The 23,660-nt window shown below is 49.9% G+C and overlaps 1 long non-coding RNA gene across 2 annotated transcripts in view; it reads right to left on the bottom strand.

Moving 5' to 3' along the window:
- Positions 1-271: 271 nt before the first annotated feature.
- Positions 272-23,660, bottom strand: part of LOC147912929 (uncharacterized) — a 45,058-nt gene continuing 21,669 nt past the window's right edge. The window contains exons 2-3 of one of the 2 annotated variants that reach the window (XR_015549529.1): positions 1,845-2,052; positions 272-1,218 (exon numbers count right to left, since the gene is read on the bottom strand). This is a non-coding gene — a long non-coding RNA (uncharacterized LOC147912929). The remainder of the gene's footprint in view (positions 1,219-1,844; positions 2,053-23,660) is intronic. The other variant, XR_015549530.1, reaches the window with a different exon arrangement.

Raw genomic sequence — 23,660 nt, 5'->3', positions numbered from 1 at the left:
TGGCCTCCGAGTTTCATCTTCCCATAACTGTTCTGTGAAACTTGGTGATCATCAGCCTTCCATCCCCAGCCTCCCCCTTCTTCCTTATGGTGCTCTCCCTGGGTGATTCAATCCTTCCCCAAGGTTTTGAATATGCTGATGACACCTTGCTCTATAACTCTAGGCTGAATCTTTATCCTGAGCTCAGCTTGTAGGTCTCCTGTGCCACTGTATTCTCTCTTTCTCCCCTCTCTCTTCTCTCTCTCTCTCACACACACACTCACATGCCACCAATTTTCTTCTGATATTTTCTAGTCTGAGATTGTGTTAGTTCATGTCCTTGGAGACACAGACACCAAAATGGGATTATGTGCAAGGATTTTATTAGAGGCAATACTTGTGAGAGAAAATGGGGAAGGAGTGGAAAAAGCTGGGAAAGTCATCAGACAATGATGCAAATCTGCCCCTAAGTGAAGAGAAGCAGGAGGAAGTTTGTTTTTTTTTTTGTTTGTTTTTGTTTTTTTGTGAGGAAGATCAGCCCTGAGCTAACATCCGTGCTAATCCTCCTCTTTTTGCTGAGGAAGACCGGCTCTGAGCTAACATCTATTGCCAATCTTCCTCCTTTTTTCTTCCCCAAAGCCCCAGTAGATAGTTGTATGTCATAGCTACACATCCTTCTAGTTGCTGTATGTGGGATGCAGCCTCAGCATGGCCAGAGAAGCAGTGCGTGGGTGCGCGCCCGGGATCCGAACCCCGGGCCGCCAGTAGCGGAGCGTGCGCACTCAACCGCTAAGCCACGGGGCCGGCTCCAGGAGGAAGTTTGGATGGGAGCGTACGAGACTGCAGTGCATTCTAGGGAGTGTCCAGCAAGCCACTGGGGAGTCCCCCAGCCAAAGTCAGCTGTAAAAGAAGTCCCAGCTCTTGCTTTCCTGGGGACTGTTGTGCCCTGGGATAACTGCCCGGCTCCAGCACTGGATGGGAGCAGCTCCTGGAAGCTTTGGTGCAAATACTGCTCAGAGCACAGCAACTAGTTCCAATTCTGTAGTTGGAGATCTGCTGGGCGCATTCTCATGGCCGCCACAGTGGCCTAACCTGCTGACATGGGAGGCTTCCTGAGGGGCCTCCCCGGGATGCCTGCTTGCCCACAGTGCTGAAATCTGACAGATTCTTTCTGTAGTCATTGACTCTTCTCCTTCTTCACGTAGGGGAGATGTCTCCCTGGCCCTGGGCGAGCCAGGCCTAGACAAACAGTGAGAAGACATAAACTTTTTAGGAAATGGGAGGTGGAGGGGGTGGATGGGCATCAATTAGAGCTGAGGGGCCATGGTAATGGGGGTGGGTGAGAAACGGGACCTAGCAACTGTGGTCTGATTAGATGCTGCTACCTTGACGCAGTGCTTAATCTTTGTATGATTTTCCAGACTGGCGTGTCTCAAACTTGACCATGCTGTGAGAATCATCCAAAGAGCTGGTTACCCACAGACTGCCGGGCCCTATTCCCAGAGATTCTTGGGAGGGGCCTGAGAATTTGCTTTTCTAACTAGCTCTCAGTTGATGCTGGCATTACCAGCCCAGAGACCATACTACTCAAAGTATAATTTTGTTAAGAGCAATGTTTGACTCTCACCCTTTAACCTGGGCTGCTTCCTTTCTGGGAAGGAAACCTGCACTTTTGGGTGAAGGCCCAAGGATGTACCTGTTTGCCTTGGGAACCTACTGGCCAGACCTGGTCCTTCATCTCACCCCATGTAGCCCACTGCTCCCTTTGCAGATGCTTCTACTTGAGGGGAAGGAATGGGAAGAGGCACCAAGCCCACTCAAAGATGGAGGAGACCAAATGCCCAACTCTGTCTTCTTCCTGTCACCTGTTGTGGTCATGTTTCATCTTGCCACCTACTGGGGCCTGCGGGAATTCCCTTGTCATTGGGGTGGTCATCAAAGACTTTATGAAGGATCCAAAGGGAATTCAGATGGTTGGAAGCAAAGTAATCCAGGCAAAGAAAACTGCATGTTTCCCAAGGCACATCCATGGTATAGTGAAGAAGGCATTCACACTGGCGCCATGAGGTCCTGCTGGGAAAGAGAGAGCACCACTTATTGATACACAAAAGCACCAGGTCATGGAGACACTAGTCTGAGAGTCTGCCCTTTTCCCTGCAGGTTGTGGTTGCAGGTGTATGGGTGGCATAAGAAAAGCCATACGGGAAGGCCAGAGCTGGGGGGAGCACAGCACAGAATTGGCAAAAGAGGGAGGGCTGTTTGAAGGCTATCTCACCAGACTACATGTGAGCCAAAAACTAAGGCCATAGAAGGGAAATAAAGAAGCAGAAATGAGGAATCTATAGGCCTGATAGGTGATGAGAGAACACATCTCTGATTTGATAATGAAAGTCAATGAGAAAATACAAGTCAATTTGCAGCTAATTTCTCAGGAGTGGAGATACCCTTATTCTGTTCTGCAACATCATTCCAAAGACAGGTCATGTGTAAGAAAAGAAAAAGAAAGTAATGTGATGATTTTAATTGAAGAGTCACCCATTCTGGAAAATAACACACTTGATATCCGACCTTTGGGTTCTAAGGAGGGACCCACGTTGCCAGCCGGCCATGGCATCACCCCTCTAAGACCATCAGTGGGAAGCGGCCTCCTCTTGGAGCCCAGCCTGGCAGTGCCAGGTGATGAGGACGAGGCAGGGCATTCAGTCTATTAGGGCTGCAGGGTCCCATTCTCCCTCTCGGATTCCCGTGGTGGATGTGGAAGCAGACGCAGGGACCTCCGGGGGGCTGGGGAGGTGGCGTCCAACCCAACAGCATGGGGAGGCCGGGTTTACACGGTCATGTGAACCAAGAGCCCAACATACCCCCCATGTGACACTGAGCCACAATGTCCTGGCATTGGGCAGTGGGGCCGAGCATCTTGAAGCCGGAACCCTCCAGCTGCTGGCTTTCATCAATGCCTCCACGTTACAGATGAGGGCATAATGGAGGGCAGGGAGAGGAGGGGGGAACAACACTTTGGGAAACAGTACCTTCAGAACATTCTGGGTGTCAGGGGGCACTTGTGAGAGCATTTCCTTTCCTTTTTTGCTCTAAAGAGCGCAAAATGGTTTTTGTTGTGACAAATATGACATCTGTAAGAAGATGTCACGGATTGAATTGAATTGAATTGAATTGGGGCTACCAGGACCTGGAAGAGACAAGGAAGGATCCTGCCCTAGAGGCTTCAGAGAGAGCTGACATCTTGATTTCAGACTTCTGGCCTCCAGAACTGTAAGAGAATAAATTTCTGTTGTTTTAACCCACCTAGTTTGTGGCATTTTGTTACAACAGCCCGAGAAAACTCACTCAGAAGGTGTCTGAAGAATTGTGCCTGCAGGTGTGGGATGGAACGGGTGGGGACAGGTGCCCAGATTCTGTTAGCAGAGCTGGGGCTGGCTGTGTGCCCTGGGACTCCTTCTCCACATGTCCCACACGTTACCCTTGGCACCTGCTCAGCAGCCCAAACAGAGGCACCAGCAGACCCCAAAGAAGTTTCCACCCCAGAGCCACAGAGGGCTGTGTGAGTGCTGCACCAGAGGCCAGATCCTTGCCCACCTCACTATGTTGGTCCATGAGCCCTGGGACCCCCCATCCCAGCTCACTGCGGGGCCCTGGACTTGGGAGCTGCCATCCGACTAAGGCCTACACTCCAGCTGGGAGAACTTAAGCATGTCTAAGCAATTAGAATAAATCAAACAGATGTTCCTTTCCGTGTGTTTGCGATTAGCTTATAATTAACTAATGGGCTTCGTAGCAGCCACTTTTATGTGCCTCTAATGGCTACATAATGAGATCGCCTACTCCGTGGCTACGCTGGGGCAGGGAGGGAAAGCTGAGAACTCCGAGGATGTCCCCCGTCACCGTGCAGTGAGGAGCCACGGCCTCGTCAGCAGGGCCCAGTGAAGGTGTCCCCATGTACATGCCCTCGCTTACGTGTGGTACTGCCACCCAACAAGAGGAGTAACATGGTGACCACGTGCCGTGTCGCACTGTGTTGTTTATTCCTCCACAGGCCTGCAGAAGAAGAGCCTGAAGCACGGAGAGGTTGAAGACAGCGAGTCCAAGAAGGGCAGAGCCGGCTTCGACCGCAGCCTGTCAGGCGCCCAGCCCGCGCTCTGCCATCAGCCTACTGGGGCCGGCTAAGTGAGCCTGGGGTGAGCCATCTCTGGGCTGTCTTCCACCCAGCCCCGACCCCCGGAGCCCCTGCAGACCCGAGAGAGGCGCCGGGCTGGGGGCGGGGTGCCCCGCTGCTCTCTCCTAATAAGGTAAAAATAAAATGAATCATTGCCGTGAGGTAACCCATCAGGCAGGACCCATGGAAAATGGAATTGTTCAATAATCAGATTTTGCTAATGATTTTAAGTGCTCCTTTAATGGGTTCCCTCTCTAGCTTTCCCCGCCTAGTGCCTCCCAGTGCAGCTGTGTGAAAGGGAGCCGGGTACCACCTTCCCTCCCCCAGCTGAGCCAGCAGAGCTGCCAGCTGGTATCTCTGTCCCCCTCTTCCCTCACCCTGTCCCCTCTCCTCTCCTCCCTTTTCTCTTTCTTTTCCCCTCCCTCTCCCTCTCTCAGCTCTCTCCCTTCTCTCTCCCCACTCTTTCTTCCTTCTCTCTCCTTTCTCCCCTGCCCTCTCTTTCCCTCCCTCCCTCCCTCTCTCTCCAGGGCCTCCTAGCCCCAGCTCAGGTGGGTGCTGAGTGCCAGCGCTCTCCCGTGCAGTGGTCATAATAGGAGGGTCCGAAGTCACGTGATGTGGGTTCAAACCTGGGCCCTGCCACGTGTGAGCTGAGTGACCTTCTCTCTGAATCTCAGCCTCCTTATCCAGAAGGTGAAGATCACAAACACACTACTTCATGGGGCTCATTCATTGATCCAACCAGTAGGTGACAGCCTTCTCTGTTGGAGGCTCCAGCTAGAAAGCAGTGAACCGGCACAGCCCTGCTCTCGCCAGGGGGAGGCAGACACAAACAGACAAGTGCAGGGGTCAGCAGGGTTCAGGAGCAAAGCAGCTCCAGGAAGGCTCCTCTCAGGCAGCAGAGGTGCGGCTGCAGCGGCTGGGGGCTGGGGGCAGCCGGAGAAAGCCACCGGCACAGAGGGAAGCGGCGCCAGGGGCTGGAAGGAAATGGTGGGGTCCCAAGGACTTTGCATCCCTGGATTGAGCCATGCCCATGCCCTAAGGGACTCCTACCCTCCTGGCGTTCGCAGTTCTTTATGCCAATCCGTCTGTCCCTCCCCACCCCACTTCTTTTTGTCTTAAATCAGAGCTGGGTTTCTGTCACGACATCTGAGAAAGGCCTGACACAGGCAAGTAGTTAAAAGCTTCTTATTTGTTCATTTTTCTCTCCATTTAGAGGGTGCAAATATTTCACCTTTCGACCTCCAGCAGGAGTGGCCTGTGAGGTTGGGAGGAGGGGTTCGAGGCTGAGCCAGGAGCACAGGCCTCTGTCCTGGAGAGCAGGGGAGGCACTGCGGCCCTCAGACCCATCAAGAGCTCAGCCTGCTCTTGGGGAGAGCACTTCAACCATCACCATGCGTCTGTGGACTCCTTTATTAATCGCTCCTTCGAGTCTAAAACCCAGTTCTTTTATTAAAATTGTGAAACCATCAAACAACATGACAATGAAAATAATGCCTTCACAGTGTCTGTGTTGTAAGAATCCCTCACGTGTTTTCTGAGCAATACCTTCATTCCTGTGACTATAGAGCAGGCAGGAACATCAGAACATGGTGATTAATGGGGCCCCCCCAGCCTTTCTCAGCCAGTGACAGGGCGGGGTGAGGGAAGCAAAGCCTTATTCCATCAGGAATAGATTATTAATAATTCCATTCCCTTCAGAGCAGCCACGAGCGTTAATCTATCGTGAATCTCTAGTCCTCAAAAGGCAGAAGCCCTGACTACGTGCAGACTGAGTCAGCCCCCCACCCCCTTCCTCCCCTCTCCTTGCTGTCCTGGAGATGTTCCTCGTACTCCAATCTGCAAACTGGAGCAGGGAAAGAATGTTCTGTGGGAGTTAAAAACTTTGGATGTAAATATCCATCATTTGGACCTAGGTCTGTGAAATTTGGATATAGCTATTTTATATCCTCTTCAGAGTGTGAGGTCTCAAAACCCAAAGAGTAGGGCCATCCTGTGCTCTGGGCCCTCCCTGTGCTGGGCTGGGCGTGTACAGCCTGACTGGGGGTAAGACTTAACTGTGCGTGCTCAAGTCACACACGCTCAAAGCAAGAGCGTCGCTCCACGAAGGGTCTTATGCTCGCCCCTTCAGTGGGGATGGGGATGCTCAGACATGACTCAGGCCAGCTTGCCAGCAGCTTACAGAGCAGGGGGAGAGCAGCCAGGCCATCCACGACACACGGTCATGCTAGAAGGCCGCCCGCTTGCTTGGCAGTGTGTGGGCTGCACCCTTCCCGCCTCTCGATACTTCCGAGAAGCCAGGGCGAGAGGGGTTAGAATTTTCAGGACCGGGCAGGGCAGCAGGCAGTAAAGGGCTTTACCCAGGGTGTCTCTAGGTTCAGTGGACACCAAGGCTCAGAGCAGGAGGAGAGGAAGTGCTCTCCGGCTTCCCCTCCAGCACCTCTTCCTCCTTTCTGGACCACACTTCTTCTGCCCCAAAGGCCCAACTTTTCCTAATGAGATGCAAAAGGAGTTATTGGCTGGAATTCCCGGGTCAGAGGGCTAGTTGTTTGTGTGGAAGGATACCATGATCTGTTCCTACCCACAGAGCATGTCTGACATCACATGTGTGTGGTTTCTCCTCACACCAACAACCGATTCTCCAACTCTCCTAACAGCAACTGGGTGTCTCACAATTTAATTCAATTCTGACACTAACTACCTGGAGTTAGCATCAGACCCCACAGGTTAACGGCTCAGCATCTCAAGACTGCCCCTATTTCAGATGCCAGTCACAAGTCCCGGGCCTTCTGTACTTCTGATGGACTGGCTATAAATCAACCCATGACCCCCTCATCAGGTTCTGTAATGTGCTAGAACAGCTCACAGAACTCAGGGAAGCACTTTCCTTACATTTATAGCCTTATTATCATGAATTTTATAAAGCCTACAGATAAACAGCCAGATGAAGAGGTACATAGGGCGAGGTCCGGAGAGTCCTGAGCACAAGAGTTTCTGTTCCCATGGTGTCGGGGTGAGCCACCCTCCTGGCACATGCATACATTCACCAGCCTGGAGACTCACTGAACCCTGTCATTTAGGGGCTGTTTTGGAGGTTTCATCACATAGGTATGATCAATTATTAACAGTCTCCAGCCCTCTCCACTCCTGGAGGTTGAGGGGAGCAGGGCTGGAAGTTCTAGGCTTCTAATCAAGGCTTGGTCTTTCTGGCAAACAACCCTCATCCTGAAGCTGTCTAGAGTCCCCCCCAGAGTCACTCCATTAGAGCAAAAGAGGCTCCCATCACCCAGGAAATCCCAAGGGTTTTAGGGGCTCTGTGTCAAGAAGAAAATATCCTCCTGTAGTCCCCATCACTCAGGAAATTACCCGAGTTTTAGGAGGTCTTTGTCGTGAACCAGGGACAAAGATCAAATATATATTTTTTTTATCACAACACAAAGGACTACCATGGGAAGCCCTCTTGAGATGGAAACTGAGTCTCTAAGGACTGAGAGCACCTTAAGAAGCTAAGAACCTGAATCTTTGGGTTTCACTACAAATCTTGGGGAAATTTAAGGCTTCCCCAGGACATGCAGATGGGATGTGGAAGCAAAACATCCTACTTATCAAGGACTAGGGAAGCCCTTGATAACACGTGGGGAATATCCTAGTCAAAGACCAGGATATGAGTACACGTAGACATCCACAGACCGTATGTCTAAATATTTTTCAATTATAAAGCAAGCCAACAAACTGTTGTACAAAAGATGTTCTATCCTCCCATGATCTGGAGGGCAGGTTGAATTTAGAATTCTTGGGCCCCTCAGAACTCCACGCTGGAAGGAACATGGTAGTGCAGGCAGGAAGCATTGGCCACCAACCTTCGTCCCCTTCTCCCTGTCTGTATCCTCTCTCTTTCCACTCCCAGTTTTGCTGCTTTGTGTGTGTGGGAGGAGGGTCTCACATGCATGTGTGTGGATACTGCAGACCACCTGTCCAACCCTAGTCCAATCTGTGTCCTTCCTTAGCCTAAGAGGATGCACATGGCAGAGCAGTCCACACTCAAGAGGACAGGCCCAAGGAAGTGACCTGTGCAGACCCTGGAAGTGGGCTCGAAGCTGCTTGAGCAGGGAATTCCAAGGACCTGAGTAGACAGAGTATGGGTTGGAAGTGGAGCATGGGCTTCTGGTGGACGTATCCCCTCTGACCCTTCGAGCTTTTTCACCCATGAGAAGTGGAGAGGCCAGAGCAGAAAAGAAGGCCCGGGGGTAAGTGGTCTGTATAAGGTTGCACAGCTTGCAAGTGTGGGGCCAGGAGTCTCACATGAACAACCTGTGCTCAGAGCCCACGCTCGTAGTCACCACACATTAGGGTCTCCCCGGGCACATACTAGCATTCTGTGTACCAGCCATCCCCTGTCACGGCTGCTGTGGAGTCAGGGCCCAGGTGAGGACACAGGTGGAGGGCTGAGGAAGAAGGTAAGCTGAAGAGTGTAGATTCTGGGTGGTGGCAGGAAGTGGTGAGGGTGTTCAGAAGGCGCAAGGAGGCTGTGACTTCCTCACCAAGCAAGACCTTCCTATTCTGGTTTGTGCAGGAAAACCAGATGGTAGAGGACTGTGGAGGGACTCAGAGCTGCAGAACTCAGGAAGCCAAGCGCCTGGAGACTCCTTCCCTGGAGGAGGCACACGGACCCCGAGTGACAGGTAAGGGTGACGAGAATACACGCAGGGACACCAGGAGGAAAGGATTAACCTCAGGGTGCGATGGCTCCAACGGCGTCCCACCCCATCTGCTCTAGGAGGCCCTCCCTGTTTCTGTTCCCTTCCAGACGGCAGGGTGAGAGGCTTGGTGGGGGGAGGTGACAGCTGAACTATGGCACCGCTGATGGAGCTGAAGGCAAACATACCCTGCCTTTGTTCTTCTTAATCTAAATTGAATCTGGGTGGGGGAAGATTACAGGATGGAATGAAAACACAGCTGCATTTCAAAATCACACTGATCAGAATGGAAATGGTCTTGGAGGCCTTGAGGAGGGGTGGCCGGCACTGGTACAAGCCTTACTTCACTTTCCTTCACCCTTCTTGTGTAGGAGACGGCAGGAATAATTCATAATACGAGAAAACCAAGACGCTGGCCACTGGCAACTGTGCTGAGGCAGGGAGCCTCTGAGGCTAGCGTCCATGCTCTCCCCGCTGGAGGACAGGTTTCTCAACGTCCAGAGGCCCCCCTCCAGAGAGAGGAGCCACACACACGTCACGTGTGCCTCCAGCCAGGAGGGGCCGGTGCTGTGACTTCTCTCTGCCCTGATGTCCCAGCCCCTCTGCTGCTGGGGCCCAACCATGTGAGCCCCAGTTGTAGAGACAGAGGCTGCTGGAGAAGAGCAGTAGCTAGGAAGCTGCCAGCCCAGCGTCAGGGCTGTCCACTGTGAGGCCTCTTTGAGTCCCTGGCCGTTGCAGAGACAGAACACTCTCCTCTGTCCGTGACTGCTCTGTCTCCAGGGCCCAGCCTGCCAGCACCCTCAGGAACTCTACTCTGATAAGTCCAGCAGGGGTGTGGGCAGACCTCAGGGGGACAGCAATCATCCCAGGAGCTCCCAGCTTCCTTCCTTTCCTTAGACCATAGAGGAAGACGACCCCTCACAGCTCCCCCTATTTCTCCCAGAAATTAAGCAGCGTTCACTCAGCCTGCAGAAAAAGCAGTCCACGACTTTTTTCATGTTGATCTAAATTAAACCTGTAAATGGAAAGAACATGTGAGAACAGGCCAGCCCCTCCAGCCGCTGGCAAGGCATGGAAGGTGAGCAGGTGCTCGAGTGAGTGGGTATGCCTACGCTGGTGGGGGTCCCTGCTGGACGGAGGGCACACGTGCTGGTGTCTGGGGAGGGGACACGGGCCATGATGCCCGACCCACCTCTGCTGAGGTCCCTGGAATTCTAGATGGCATGTGTTTAAAAACAGTCTGTCCAGTGGTTTCAGGAGTGAGAAAGGAAAAAGTGACAGATGTATGACCATGCCGTTGCAGAGACCTTTCTGCCTAGCCGCACCAGGGTCCACTGGGCAGAAGGCAGCAGGGCCACTGCTGTGCCTCTGATGGGAACCCGAGATCTTGAGAACCTGCACTCCCCCAGCTACCTTGGCCTGAAATCTCACCGTGGGTCTCTCTCCTCTGAGCTATGCTGTCTTGTCTGTAGAGGGCCCTTGTCCAAGTGGGATATTCTGCCTGGCCCTGGTGAGGCAGGCCCAGAAGGTGGGGCACTAGATAGGGTAGCGGGTAGCTAGAAAAACAATGTTCTTTAAATGCCTTAACCTGCTGATAGGGTTACCAGATAAACTACAAGATGCCTGCTTAAATTTGACATTCATCTAAACAAAGAATTCTTTTTATAAGTGTGTCCCATGCAATATTTGGGGCATATGTATACTAAAAAGTTATTCGTTATTCATCTGAAATGAAAATTTACCTGGGCATTTTGTATTTTTATTTGCTAAGTCAGTCTGGCAGCCCCCGCTCCTGAGGGCCAGGAGCGTCTTGTCGGTACGACCAGGGAGCTTCAGCCCCAGTGCTTCCCCCGACGACACAGCCTTCAGGAAAAGGCACAGACAATGAAAATCAGGAACTGCGCCATCACCACACCACAGCTCACAGACAGAGCCCTGTTGTCATCAGTGTCTGTTAGCGAGGTCCTCCCTGGGACTGCTGCTCGAGGCCAGAGGCACATCCTGGCTCCCAGTCTCATCCGCATCCCCTGCAGGGCTCAGTTCAAACCCCAGCACCTGGGAACCTGGGCTGTCTGGGTTTGGCTCCACTTCCGCTGGACAGAGCCCTTCCGAGGCTCCACGTCCTCATCATAAAATGGGATCGATACTTTCTCCTCTAACTCCCTCACCCTTAGTTGTCAGGAACAAATGAGAAATTCTAGGAAAATATTTAGTGAACTACAAAGTATTTTAAATCAAATACTATACAGAATTGATGTTGGTCTCAAAATATGGTTATTGACTTCCACAGAGCAGAATTGTTTAACTTGGTCCCTTCTGCCCCTTGAGGAACAGACCCACCATGCAGAGCAGGTTCCTCCCACAGTGCCCCCGCCCTGCTATGACACGAGCCCCTGGTGTGGGCCATGGGCAGGGCCTGCTGCCTGTCAGAGAGCTCGGCAGCCCCACCACAGACGTGTACAGTCCACTCCTTCTCTCGTATCCACCAACAAATAGCACAGACATTGCATAAGTGTTCCTCAGATTGCAGCACAATTTGTTTGTTTGTTTTTAAAGAAAATAAAGCCTGCAGAGGATGCAAATCGTCAGGAGTGGGTATAATTTAAGCTACTTGGTAGACCAGAAATATCTAGATTGACAGATAGACAGCAAGGACTTATCCATGGACACAGGTTTGCTCCTGCACATCCCACAATGTACTCAGCAACTGTCTCCTGAGCCACCGTGTCAGCTCTTCCCTTTGGGAAGCCTACACAGGGATGTTGCAGCTGCTCAGAGCAGGCAGGATGCCCGTTAGACCCTTCCCCAGCCGAGCTTTACAGTCCAGCACCCCAACCTCAGACGGCCCTGCCCCTCTGCACACCCTCCCATGACGCCTCTATTGAGGTGACAGAGAGAGCCCTACCAAGGTCCCCAGCACAGGTGCTGGGAACCAACAGGCTGCACTAAGCTTGGTGATGTTCACTTTCATGGTTAAACCTGCTGAGCCTTAGCTTCTGTGGAGAGCCAGCACATTGAATCAGAGCTTCGTGGCAGCCCACCACTCCCAGGGAGCCTTCCCAGGTTGCTTCAGCTCACACCTCTCCCTGCTTCCTTTCTAGTTCTTGGTGGACACTGCTTATCTGCCTCATCCTGCCCGGGACACTTCCAGCTCTGGGCCAGGCCAGCGGCTGCTCTCAGTACCTAGCTCAGGGCTGGGCACAGAAGGGTAAGTAGACTGAGACTTCATTAAAGCTTTTAGAAAACTACACCCAAATATTTCTCAGACTAGTCAAGAAAATAAATAAGTCATGGAGCACACAGCACGATAAGCAGCATGCTGTGGCATGGGGCATCTTCCCAGCAGAGAAATCAGCCCCGGGGGAAGCAGTGTGAGGCTGTAGGTCCTGCAGGAGGAAATGACCAGGAGCCCAAAATGGGTCCATTTCACCCCGTAAGCACAGCTGCCCAGGGAGGCCTCTCCTTCTTCCAGGTGGCTCATGCTTGCCAGACAGGGCTAGGGTAGAGCAGGGACAGAAGGTGAGGAGCGGATGCGGAGTAACGAGAGGAAGCAGATGCCCCAGGAGTGTGGGGGCAGCGGAGCTGAGAAGCGTGCAGTGACGGCCGATTTCAGCAGCAGCTTCACCAGGTTCTGCCGTCAGGGGACACAGGCCTGGTGAGGGCTTTGGGATCTCACCGCCCTGGTCAACACCACCCTTTGACCGTCCTCTCTAGGCCTCCTGGTCTTTGTTCCATTCTGCCTCCTCAAGACTTTTCATCACAGACATAACAATCAGCACGGCAATGCACTGTCTTCGAACACATTACTGAAATGATGTCACTTTGGGGGCATGTGCTCAGAAGAAGCTCCCCGCATCCCAGCTAAGTAGGTGTTTGCCTTCAGGGCACAGACGGGGCCTTCTCACTCCTTAGATTGCCCAGAAGTGTGTGGCATGGGGCATGATCACCATGGTGATAGGGAAGGCGAACCAGGGTTTGCAGGGAGGGAGGAGAATCCTGCCAGCATAGCACGGAGAGCACCAGCTCAGATGCCAGGACACCAGCTCCTCGACTTGGCTCCAGCTACGGGTCACTCAGCATTGTGCCAACTCTCTAACTCTTGGTATCCTCATCTGCATAATTAGGGGTAGAATATTTTCTCAAAGTTTCTTCACTCATTCACTTAAGAGCATGCATTAAATATCTACTGTATGCCAGGCAGTGGTCCAGGCACTTGGGCTACATTAATGAGCCAGCTAAAGATCCCTAGTGCGGGGTGAGGAGTGCTGAGGACACAACTCTGAGTAGGGTGCTCAAGGGAGGCCCCGTTGAAAGGGTGCCGCTTGGTGACTTTCTTTTCCTTCAACCTGGTACAGCAAGGTCTGTGAGTGACAAGTCATTCATTTACAAATAGACCAAGAACATCTGAACCTTTTCATAGAGAAGATCAAGAACACATGACTTCGAAAACTAGGTTTATGGATGATTATGCTGATGTTAATTATATCAGTCTGTTTAGTAATGTCCTATTATTCCAACAGAAGACTTGCTTTAAAAAATAATGAAAAACTCCATTTGAATTATTCCCAAATCAAATGGTGCCCCGACCTCGGTCTCCTTGACGATCCATGAAGGAGCCTTGTTGGTGGCACATCAGCCGCACCCGCTCTTCTCTCACGTAGCTCTTTCGGCTCCCGCTCCACACTTGTTTCTAGCTTCTGGCACCCGTCTTGTCTCTCTTGCACAGTGCTGGCTGTTTTTCTCTCCTCTTTCTGTCTGATGCAGTACAGAGAGGGAGATCCAGAGGAAAAACAGAGAGCGGGAGATGGGGCGGGATTTGTGGGGAGAGATGTCCTCTTAAAGAAGCGAACAGCAGCCTCTCCTTCCCGGGGTCTCCCAGCAGCTGTGGGGAGGGAGGGCTGCTCACTCCCGCCTGCAGGCAGCAGATGGAAGAAAGGATTTCTAGAGGCTCTTTGAGCAACACTGGAGCAAAATTAGGCCAGCCTACACAATTTTGGGATCCTGCTTCCTCACTCCCAGAGCCCGATCAAAACATTTCCCCACCCCACCCACTAGGTCTCCAAGACCGGGGGATGGGGAGAAAGGGAAATGCCTTTCTTCAGCATAAGCACAGCTGTGTGCCCAGCCTCTTCAGGGTAGGGCAGCTCAGATCCAGAACCCCAGCTTCCTCTCTCTGGCAGGTGAATCAATAGATAAGGTGCACTGCTAGTAAGCTGGGTCACGTGGTCACAACAGACAAACGCCAAGCATATGGAGGAATTCCTTGGGAGTCTCTCTATACAAAGGGTCATAGGAGAGGCCAGAAAGTTGGTCCCCTTTAGGGGAGAGCCTGATCTCCCCTGTTAGCCAAGCACTGGACTATACCACCCACCTCCTCTACTGCCCATGAAGGGGAGACCAGGAGCCTTGGAGATCTGCTCTCAGACAGGCCTGACAGATGAGAGGGGAGACCAGCAGCCTAGATAACCACTGGTGCTGGCTGCCACATCCAGAGCTGATTCCTCAGAGCTGGAGAAGGTAGATCAGTGAGAAGCAAGTTGGAGACAAGTCCTTTTGGCTCCAGAATCAGCTGAATTAGGAGGACAGGGCTTGAGCAAAAAGATCCTCAGCATAGCTCTGCCCCACTGGTCAGTCAATGGTTGAGAATGACCCATCAAGAGTCAAGGCTATGAAGGAGAGTAGTGTAGGTGGTGATGAAGATGATGGTGGTGGTGGTGTTGGTAGTGAGGATGATGGTGATGGTGAGGATGATGGTGGTTGTGGTGATGGTGGTGAGGATGATGGTGGTGAGGATGATGGTGGTGGTGGTGATGGTGGTAAGGATGATGGTGATGGTGGTGAGGATGATGAGGACACCATTCTCTTGATCTATACTTGGTTTCTTGCCACATAGGCCTACCCAACATGACAACTTGCTTCATCAAAACCAGCAAGGGGAGAGTCAATAGAGAAAGTCAGCTAGCAAGATGGAAATTACAATCTCTGTAATCTAATCAGGCAAGTGACACCACATCACCTTTGCCATGTTCTGTGGGTTAGAAGCAAGTTACAAATTGCTAGCCCAGCCCATATTCCAGGGGAAAAGATTACACCAAGATGCGAATACCAGGAACAGGAGACCAATGGGGGTCGACTGCAAGTCTGCCCATTGCACTAACACTCCAGTTAAATTCAGTTGCATGAGGGATCCCAGGTGAACTCAGCAAAGGAACAACACAAACAACTCATAGAATCATGAGACAAAAAATTATTTTAAGCCACTAAATTTTGGGATGGTTTGTTACACAATAAAAACTAACGGAGGGGCCGGCCCCGTGGCCGAGTGGTTAAAGTCCCACGCTCAGGGCTTCGAGGGCCTGGGTTTGCAGGTTCGGATGCCGGGCGTGGACCTACTCCACTCATCAGCCATGCTGTGGAGGCGTCCCACACATGAAATAGAGGAAGATTGGCCCAGATGTTAGCTCAGGGTGAATCTTCCTCACCAAAAGAAACAAAAAAGCAAAAACTGAGACAATTCAATTTCACATCAGAAATGGTCTCCTGCTTTAATAAAAACCTAAAACGTGTGGCGTTAACTTTGAGACTGAGAAGCAGACAGAGGCTGTAAAAGTGGCTTCTGGAAAGCTGCTGCTGGAGGCTGAAAATTCCCGTAGGAAGCTGGAGGGAGGATGACGCTTGTTATGTAGCGGTGGGTAATTGAAAAGACTCACCTGTGGTAAGTTGGTAGAGAGAAAATATACCCAGTGAACCTGTAGATAGGGCTAAGGAGAGTTCCAGGGAGTGTGTGGGATGTATCAGTTGGCTTTTTATTTCTAATCCGTATATTTCTGTAAGGTATAGAAAGAGAGGGACAAATTGAAGAAGGAACTGCTCAGTTTGCAAACAGAATTTAGAGGAAATATAAGGGAGCGTAAAACTCGCATATCCTCAGTTTCTTCAAGCACAGAAATTCCCTCTGAGTAAATTAAAACCTGGGTGGAAATTAAATACAGGGTGCTAGCAGCAAAATGTGGGCCTCAGTGTCAAGATCAAATTAAGTGTATGGTGGGGAAGTCCAGATGCAAACTCCTGACACTACCTCTTCAGCCAAGATAGTGAACCAGAAGCAACACCCCGTTCTGAGTGGAACAGGGGGATCAGTGCTGCTTCGGACGGTCAAGGATGCAGCGACGGTGGTTCCCTTCACATCCCTGAGTCTTAATTCACCTGGAATTTACCCTGATTTTTAACAGGGCCTGGAAAAAACAGCAACCGGCTCATCACGGTAGAGGAGAGAGAACTACTGTGGTAGGCTGAAAAGGGTCCCCAGAGACATCCAGTCCTAACCTCTGGAACCTGGGAATGTTATTTTATAGTGCAAAGGGAGTTTACAGATTAACTTAATTTGTGATTAAGACTCTTAAAATGGAGAGATTATCCCAGATTGTCTGAGTGAGCCCTGAATGTACTCACAAATGTCCTAATAATAAGGAGGCAGAGGGAGATTAGACTGCAGAAGAAGAAGGCAATGTGACAAAGCAAGATGCCATGCTTCTGGCTTTGAAGATGGAAGAAGGTCCCATGAGCCAAGGAACGTAGCTCTAGAAGCTGGAAAAGGCAAGGGAAACTATTCACCCTTAGCACCTCTGGAGGGAGCAGGGCCCAGTCGTCACCATGCTTTCAGCCCAGTGAAATGAATTTTAAACTTTTGACCTCCAACACTATAAGAGAATAAATGTGTGTTGTTTTTAGTCACCAAGTTTGTAACGATTAGTTGTAGCAGCCATAGGAAATTAATACAACTACCAAAAATTAATCAAATTGTAGCCCTGATTATAGCAGCTGTAGCAGATATATTTTTACTAGACCAGATCAACCCAAGCTCTGGCATAAGTAACGAGTATTGACCTAGTGAATGCGTTCCTTACAGTTCCTATCACAACAAGCAATGAAACGACATCCTCATTCCTTTAGAATGGACAGCAGCACACGTTCACAATCTCATTCACAGTCTTAGCACGAGTCCGCATGAACTCTCCTGCTCTGGACAATATGGTCCAGGTAGACCTTGGTCATTATGACATTCCACAGTCTCTACATCAATGACGTAATGTTAATTGAACCTGAGAGTATGAAGTGACAAGTACAATGGGTACACCAGAGGGTGGGAGATAAACACTACGTAGATTCAAGGTGATATGAGGACTGCTGGGAAGTTTTAACACCTGTAGCTCCCACCATCAAAAAAAATGCACAACAGTTAATAAGGCTCTTAACTTTGGAGGTAGCACATGCCACACCTGGAAAAACTGCAACAATCCATTTATTGAATGTCTCAGATAGATGCCAGTTTTGAGTGGAACTCAGGGCAAGAGAGAGCTCTAGAGCATATGCATGTTGCAATACTGTCAGTCCTGCCAATGGGCTACATGACAGGCTGCTAGAAGTGTCCACTGTAAACAAGTACACAGTGTTGTGTCTCAGGCAGTCCCAGTAGAAGAATCCCAGTGCAGACCCCCAGGGTTTTGTAGCAAGTCCGTGGTGTCCTGAAGTAGTCTACCAGGGCTGGTGTAACAAATACCACAGATCAGGTGGCTCACACAACAGAAATTTATTTTCTTACAGTTCTGGAGGCCAGAAGTCCAAGATCAAGGTACCTTCACCTTGGTTGATTTCTGGTGAGGGCTTTCTTCCTGGCTTGCGAACAGCTACCTTCTCTCTGTGTCCTCACATAGCCTCTCCTCTATGCACGTTCAGAAAGAGATATTTGGTCTCCCTTCCTCTTCTTATAAAGACACTTATTGGATTAGGACCCCATCCTTATGACCTCCTTTAGTGTTAATTACTTCCTTAAAGGCCCTATCTCCAAATGCAGTCACATTGGGGGTTAGGGCTGCAACACATGAATTTTGGGGGACAAAATTCAGTTCATAACATGTCCACAATAGAAAATTATCCACCATTTGACCAGCAGCTCCTGGAATACTACTAGGCCCCAGTAGAGACTTGATACCTGATTATGGGACCTCAAATTGCTTCCCAACATGATCTGAGCTTTGCCTCCTGACCCACGTATTGTCAGCCCCACCAATTCATAAGGTTGGGCAGGCACAACATAATTTCATCATATAATGGCAATGATACATTTGGGATCACACAGAGTGGATCCGGAGGACACAAATAAACTAACACTTGACCCAGACCCTCACATCACCAGTCTCTGTCACACAGATGAGTCTCCTTCATTCCATACCTATGGCCTTATGAGTTTTCATTTTGCCTAGATGAAAAAGGAAGAAAAACCTTTAGTTCTTCAATAGATTAGCACAATATGTTGGTGCAAGCCAAAAATGGACCACTGCTACTCTGTAGTACCATTTCAGAGGTGGCAAACAGAAAACTTCTCGGTGACTAGGGCTTTAAGCAGTACATCTGGTTATTATCTTGGACTGGAGCAAGAAGTGGCCAGAAATAAGAACATTCAGGACTTTTATCTGTTGTTAATGGCTTAGCTGATTGTTCAGGAACTTTGGGTGGGGTTGGGGATGGAAGAGAGGAGACAAAGAGGTCTCAGGAAGAAGCATAGCAATGGATATATGAGAGTGGCTTCAAAGTATAAGGATCTTTGCATGACGTGTTAATACCCACTAGAGAGCACAGATGACAGAAGAGGCACTGCTTAACCAGGTAGACCAGATGACTTATGATTGGCCACGCCAGTGCTTGCACAATGGACCCAGGAATAGAGTAGCCATGGGGGTAGTTGGTCAAGGTTACTCAAGGATCCAACAGCTTGGGCTGTTTCTCACCAGAGCTGATCTAGCCACTACCATTATTGAATGTCGGACAGATCAGAAGCAGATACCATGGCTGGGCCCTAAGTATGTACCACACCTCAAGGACACTATGTCAGTGGGTTCTCCAGGAAGTAGGTAGAGGTAGAAATATAATAGATTATTGGGGGTTATGCCTGTGAAAGATAAAAGGGAGTAGAGTAAGCAGGAAGAGCCTGCCAACTGGGATGCAAATCTGACACCAGTGAAAGGAGAGGGAGAAGGAGGGAAGAGCCGGTAGGAAGAGACTCAGACTGAGGTGAACTAGAAGGAAGTCTCCACCAGCCCAAGGGGCACCGCTTGGGCAAAAAATTGCTGGTCAGGAATTGTGAGCTCTTGTACCACTGCCCAAGAAATCGGTGCCCTCAGCTTGAAAACAGGCAAACTCTGAAGGCACCCGCAGGTGGAGTCTGTTGTCAATTACCCACAGGCCATCTCTTTAAGGGAGGTCCGAGCAGGGCTCCTCCATAACTGCCACTTACCAGCGAGCCATCTGGTGGCAAGTTGATTGCATCAGGCACATCGCACCGTGGAGGGAGCAGTGTTTCACCCTACGACCGTTACCGATTCTTGGTGAGGATTTGCCTGCTCTGCCTGCAGTCTCACCACACTGATCGTCAGGAGAATCCCACATAACATCCCCTCTGCCCAAGGAACCAATTTATAATGAAAGAGGCTCAACGAGGCAGATGACCAAGGGCTCCAGTGTTATGTTTTTTATAGCCAGCTAGTCCTGACTCGAGAGCTGATTGTTAAGTATTTAGGAATTTTGAGAGGCAATTGTTAAAACGTTGGTAGACTGAAATTGGCCATAGTGAAAGTATTTACAGAACAAAACTCAGGCAAAATATAGAAATTAGACATCCCTCCCACACAGACAAGCCAATTTATCAACATACCACTGAATCCAGTGGTGCTAATATGCTACATCACTCAGAGCTACGGCAGCCTCAGAGAATATTGGAATGACCGCTTCAAGGAGCAAGTAGACGCTAGGTTGGGAACTGCCCTTTGTGGGCTTAGGGGTGGTGTTTTTCAAGAAGCAATACAAATTTTGAACCAAAGACCCTGGATGGTGCTGTGTCCACAATAGGTAAGGTATACTTTTCTGGGAACCAAGGAGTGAAAATAAGAGGTGACCCCTCTCCCTATTAAGCCCAATGGCCCACTTGGGGGAATTTGTGTTTCCTGTGCCCAAAACTTCAGGCTCTGCCAGACTAGAAATCCTAGAGAGAAGACTTCTACTGGGGACACAGTATGGGTTCCACTAAACCTAAAACTATAGCTGCTGCCTTGTCATTTGGGGTTCCTTACACCAGCATACTTGTAGGCAAAGAGAGGAGTTGCTGACCTGGTGGAGTAATTGGTCCAGCTTATCGTGAATGATAACAGTTGCCGCTACATAATGGAAGACAAAAGGAGTTTCTCTGGAACTCAGGGAATTTATTTGAGTGGCAACTCTTGATGATTACCTGCTTATTAATAACTGCAAATGGGTGACTTCAGAACCATGGCTTGACAAGGGTATGATAACCACATGCTCAGATCCATTAAGTATGAAAGTCTAGGTTATGAGGAAAGCAGCCTATGCCCATTGAAACGCTGGCAGAGGGTGAAGGGATTCTAGAAGTGGTGGTGGAGGAGTGAGATGATGAATAGTGAGAGCCAACCTCAGGTCCAGCTGACCAACTGCAACTTGTCCCACGAACTTTCCTATTGTGTTTTATATTTGTTTGTTTGTTTGTTAACTGTGCCTGGCCACCAGCCTGAAGAGCAGTTGTTATAAGGGGAAGCTTAATGTGGGTCACAAGTGGACCTGAGAGGTCAAGGGATGGACCGTAGCAGACGCTGTTGGCTCCCCACCCGTACCCCTCCTTCTGGTTATATCACTGCAGTGAGGCAGCTGACTTCAAATTACCAATTCCTGCGTCTTTTTTCTGGGAGACTTTCTCCAAAGCCATGTGAAGACGTTTTGCTTGCTTGCAGTACAGCCTGGAAGGCCAAAAAATTGGTCTCCCCCGGGAGCAGCTCTCCATTGATGATACACCCCTTATTCCAGTGGACTAGCACTAAGACATCTGTCTACGTCATTTCCCAGGGCTTCGCTGCCAGATTAAGCTCTAGTTGGCTGCAGCTGGATTTCTCTTGATAATAACCCCTCTCCTTTTTTTGACCTTTTATTCCCTGTCTCACTTTCTTACTCCCCTATCAGTGTTTCAGGCACCTCCCAGAAAAATGACTTGCATTTTAATCCTTGTATCAGGTCTACATCCCGGGTAAACCTAAACTAAGACAAATGGATACAGTGGATATGGGGAGAGGTAGGCAGATTCTAAAACTATTTTGAAGGTTGACCCAATAAGGCTTGCAGATGGGTTGAATGTGGCAACTGAGAGAAGGAGAGAAATCAGGGATGATGCCTAGATTTCTGACTTAAGCAACTGGGTAGAAAGTGGTGTCATTTACTGAGATGGGGGTAATTAGAGGCATAGAAAATCAAGAGTTCCATTTTGTTGACATTACATTTGAGATTTCTGTAAAACAAGGCAGAGATTTCAATTGAGACCAAGACAGAAAGCTAGAGCTAGAACTTGGTGAAAATAGAAATGATTGCAAGAAGTTGGGTGTCACCATGTAACTTCTATGACCTTGAAATGTGGTCAGAACAATGTTTGTCACTTCCCTCTGCCACAGCAACCAGCAATATTCCAGACAGCTGCTGCCCTGTTAGCCTGAGTCTCAGAATGAGGACACCTGGAGCAGTGGGGGCCCCAACCCTCAAGGGACGTGGCCCACAGGTGAGAAGTGTCTTTATGGTTATACCCCTCCAGGAGTGCAGGATGCTGTTGCCACAGCAGAAACTGGGTTATCCTGACTGGTACAGAGTCCTCCCTTAATTAAAACAAGAAGGAAGAAGGTGATGAGGGACATAATTTAAGGTAGTTTTGGGGTCTGATGTTGAGAAAATACATAAGTTCACATGTAGTGATATTCCAGAGGGAAAAACAGTATAAGCACCATTTTCTTTCCCCAAAGCCGACTGCTGGAAAAAAAACAGTCTAGTATTGTTTCTCCAGCTAGCTCAACAGGAGTAGGACCTTTACCTGGGTTGATATCCCAGGGTATATGCAATTAAAGGTAAAAAATCCATTATTGTGTCAACTCGCAATTGGTTGTGTAACAGAGAATGCAGGTCAGACAGGAACCCTGAGTGGCTGTGCTGTGATTTCCTTAACACACTGGCTGTTTTGTTGCTGGTTTACTTTCTGCTTTTTGCTTTGTTTCTGCTCACATTAAAAAGTCGTCTTTCCTGCTGGCAGGCAGGTGGAGACAGGTGGGGAATAGAGGTCTCCCTGCGGATTCTCCAGGCACCTCCACTCACAGCTAATGGAGAACTGGTGGTATTTCCCAAGCGCTTGAATGGGTGAATGCCTAGTGGGGGCGGGGTATCGCCTTCAGACAATTCTTCCTGCAGCTGCTCCCTGAAGTCTAAAATTCATCTGCAGGAGACACAACCTTTTGTTTCCAGGTTAGAGAAAAAGTTGCAAATGTCCCTTGGAGGAGGAGGAAGAGTGTGTGGAGAAAGGTGGTCTGTACATAAATCAGGTCCATCCAGGAAAACAGCTCCCTTGATGCTTTTACAACAGGAGAATTTAATGCAGCCAAGTGGTTGCATAAGTGACGCAAACAGAGATTAGCAGGGGCAGGAAGTCCCTGCTTCCCCCAGGCTGAGGGACTTAGGGAGGAGGTAGAGTTTGTGAAGCTCTGGGACCACAGTCATCCTTGGGAAACTCAAACCATAGAGGCTGCTCTTGCCGGAACTGAAGCCGCCGAGGAACTAACTGCTGCCAGAGAAACAGCCCAGGGCAGCGAGGAAGAGAAGAAACACCTACTTCTCCCAGCCTCCAGTCTACACCATCGGCTGAACCCAGCTGGAAGCTAAGATGGAAGTCTGGAGAAAGCAGCCTGAGGAGTCAGACCTCTGGTAGATCTCCGCAATACAGAGCAGAGCAGAGGAAGGGCAAAATATTAATCAATGGGAAACAGGCACAGGCTGACACAGGAAGGTACGGCATACAGGATGTGAGGCTGCTGCCTAACAAATAGCAAAATATTAATCAATGGGAAACAGGCACAGGCTGACACAGGAAGGTACGGCATACAGGATGTGAGGCTGCTGCCTAACAAATACAATTCCTTCCTTGAATAGCTATGCCTATGCCATCCCCTCATTCTTTGGGATCCCTTAATCAGACTCCCTCCTGACTTCCCTTCCTCGACAGTGATCTAGCAATGGGATCTGAAGAGGGGTAATAGAGCCTATTACATGATCCTCATTTCCTGCCCATTGTGATTGGACAAAGGACATCTGACCGAGCTGGGCCCATCAGTCTTCACCAGGATTTTTCAGACCGAAGCCGGTGGGGAGCGGCCCCTCTGCTCTGGGTGTGGAGTGGTAAGCATGTGAGTCTGTGTGCCCCCCTGGTCCTTGACCTCTGACGTGTGAAGAGAGTGATTTCAGTAGGACACAACATAGTCCAAGTCGATATGGAAAGGGAAGCCAAGAGAAAGAGAGAGACAGAGAGACTAGATGGGTTCCGAGTCTGTGGTTCCAGGAATGACTAAGGAGAACTCCTCCTCCGCTCTTCCACAGTATGGCTGCTTAACCCAGCAGCTTACCCTTCCGGCTTCAAGTACTGTGTGAGGTTTCTGCCCTTATCACTAAAACACAGATATGTTCTGAGCAAGCAAGGGACAGAACAAAGGGCCTGACAACACTCTAAAACTTCTGCTAAGGAAAATGAGAGGCTGAGAGGGCGAGGAAGGTCAGGTGGCCCTGTAGAGTATACGCAGCAGCAAGCAGGTGGCTGGGAGACTGATGTGCAGCATCACGGCTTTACCTCAAGTGCCCAGCTTCCTTACAAACGTGGATGGCTGATGGGATACAAGCCGCAGTCGTGAGGTGGAGCTTCTGGGAAATTCTTTAAAAGAGAGGAGGGGCTG

Source organism: Ceratotherium simum, chromosome 33, assembly GCF_057802395.1.
Source record: "Ceratotherium simum simum isolate JZ-2026a chromosome 33, ASM5780239v1, whole genome shotgun sequence".
Classification (NCBI taxonomy): domain Eukaryota; kingdom Metazoa; phylum Chordata; class Mammalia; order Perissodactyla; family Rhinocerotidae; genus Ceratotherium; species Ceratotherium simum.
The sequence above is the reverse complement of the archived record's forward strand: the minus strand, read 5'-3'. Positions and strand labels throughout refer to the sequence as shown.